The sequence below is a fragment of the Macadamia integrifolia genome, unplaced genomic scaffold (genome assembly GCF_013358625.1).
Source record: "Macadamia integrifolia cultivar HAES 741 unplaced genomic scaffold, SCU_Mint_v3 scaffold205, whole genome shotgun sequence".
NCBI lineage: Eukaryota > Viridiplantae > Streptophyta > Magnoliopsida > Proteales > Proteaceae > Macadamia > Macadamia integrifolia.
In genome coordinates this window covers 218,886-221,806 of record NW_024868480.1, presented here as the reverse complement: position 1 = coordinate 221,806, position 2,921 = coordinate 218,886, and positions in this window count along the sequence as shown.

Sequence of the window (2,921 nt, the reverse complement as noted above, 5' to 3'; positions counted from 1 at the left end):
TAATCACTAATTATAATTATTATTATGAAGTATTAAAAAGGATAAAAAAAAAAAATAGGCATATAATAATCCACAATAGGCATGGACTTCATTTCCCTAGTCGTGGGGGATAAAAAATAGGGAGATTTACAAAGACAAATATGGAGAGAGAGAGAGAGAGAGAGAGAGAGAGAGTTATGGAGAGGTGGGGAGGGAGTGAATAATTATGGAGAGATTTATACTGCATAAAAACAGTTTCCCTAGATCTTCTTCCATCAACTTTAAAAGTTTTTACTATATGGAATCTTTCACTAATAACACCATTACTTTTCTTAAAGAATCTCTATAATACACTATCCTTCCTTATATATACCACAGAGAAGACAAAAAAACAAATACAATATCCCAAAATTTCTCAATTTCAAAATTTTCTCCCGCCAATGCAGCCTCATTCCTCTCCCTGTGTCTCTCCCCTTTTCTGCTCAATTTTAGATACTTCACATCCACAAAGTACGGTTGCCAAACTACAATTTATTTATTTATTTATTTATTTTTAATTGAGGAATAAGTGTGTTTGTAGTTATGTTGGAATTTGATTTAGCAAGAACCCTTGCTATGCTCATAGCTTTATCTGAATCTGTAATGTTGTTTGTATGGTGCAATTAACTGGAGAAAATTATTTACATTAAAGCTTCTAATATGTTAGGGAATGATTGTCTCTAATGCAAGTTATATGTGCACTAGAGAGCCATGAGGACCGTGCTGTTATTCATTTTCTCCCATTATTCTTAGAATTGACTCTATTTTCTAGTTGAATATGGTATGATTTTAGATCTATAAAATGATATAAGAATCTTGAACATCAGAAACCAGAACTAGAGTTTTTTCCTATGGACATGTCTTTTATTCATAGTTGTATCGACCCTCGTTTGCTCTAAATGGTGGGAATGGGCAATAAGGTGATAGTGATGGTTCCTCTTAATTGAGGTATGTGATTGAGGAATTTTTCCAGTTTTTTTAATAATATTTTAATCTTTTTTTTTTTTTTTCTTCTTTATTATTGATTTGTTGATTCTTAATTTATGACAGCATTTTGAGAAACCAGAAGTTGGTATGTTGGCTAGCTGTTTGTGCATTCCTCTCATTATAAAAATTAGGCTACATCAGTACTTGTTTGAAAGAAGGAAAACGCTGAAATTTGGATATTAATTTCCCATCAAGGGCTCCCAAAGCTATAGTCTTGCCATGGGCCACTAAAATGTTACCACCATGCTCAGATGGAAATTTTATCCATGAACTTGCATTGAAAAATTCATTGAAATTTTATTGAAAAACTTGCATTTTTGTAAATGTTTAAGTAAAAAATTGCATTTTAGTAAATATATGTGAGTTTTGGGAGTTATTCTATTAAAGTTTCTTCCATACATCATTCTATTTTCCTCTTTTTTTTTTTTTTTTGGTTTTCGGAATCATGTTTTCCACCAGGTTATCAACCACCAATCTACTCCCTATAATTATTCTCTTTGTATAAAATTAGGAAAAATATTTATGGGCTAAAACTTAATGGTACTTTCTAATAACAGAAATATATAAAACTAGTGGGTTAAAAGTACTTTCAATTTTCCACTTAACGAATGTCCCCACGTGCAAGTTTGTTAGTATATATATATATATATATATATATTTATACTTGTTTGTGGATTTGGATTTGCTGTTTTGGTTTTTTATCTTGTATTGTTTGATTTTGTGGGAGGATTGGCTTGAATTATTGAATCGACCATGAATGAGGAGAGTTTGGATCACTTACCTATTCGTGTATGTTTCACATACGGTTGGGTAATGGCATGTGTCTTTCTGCTTCCATTAATATCGCTCCATTCACTCTTAATCGCATTATTGAGAAGGAAGAAAAAGAATAAATGTCATCACCTACCCATACGTGATGCATACATGTATAAGTGATCTGCCAGCTTTGATTGTAGGAGCCTACAGTGTAGCATGCCCACCCAGACAGGATAGTCCAAAAGGGCTACCGACCCCTTCCTATCTTGATGGTCTCTTTAGGATTATTTCTTGAAAAGATTGCATTTTCTTTAATGGCAATCTTAACCATTTAAAGATGTAGAATCTCTAATAATCCCACCCTAAGTGATGAGCAAGACATCCCAATGACAATCCAAGAGAATCTCCAATAATCCTACCCGCACCTGATAAGCCTGTATTTCCAAAGGACTAACTGTAGGTATGTAGATATTTAATTTGCACCATCCAGGATCTGGTTTGAGCCATTTAACTTCCATGATGAATGCTTGATGATGCATTAGCAAATGAGGGATAGTATATTCCTATTGTCACCTGTGGGTTAAGGCTTGATGAATAGGCAATGGTGAGATGAAAGAACCTTCTTGAGCTGGGACAATCTAGTCCCAACCACCAGGTCCAACCAGATTGGCAGATGGGCCTGGTTGTGGAAGCTGCCTGTGGAGTGGAAGATACCGACCCAAAGTTGAGTCTGGGTTGCTTTAGGCCAGCCCATTCCAAACCCAAAATCATGTTCAGGAGTTGCTTTTTAGTTGTAATATGTTTGCATGGTTATTCTTTAACTACTTGCTTTTATACTTTTATTGTAATTGAATCTTGTTAATTTTTAATCTTCTTCAAGTCTTTTATTTTAACTATTTGATAATTTTTTCAATGGCATTACATAATTTATCTTGTTTAGCTTATTTTGTGTAACAATGGGTACTTCCACAATTTAGCATGCATTTAAGGAATAAATTACTATGTTTATCTTAGTTTTAAAGAATTTCACTTTATCTCTTAGAACCTATACTAAATTCTATATATATCATACTACTATTAAAAAGTACGTACTCTCTGTCTTTGGTATACTTTTTCAAAAAGACAAAAAAACCATTAACATCTACCAAAAAAAAAAAAAA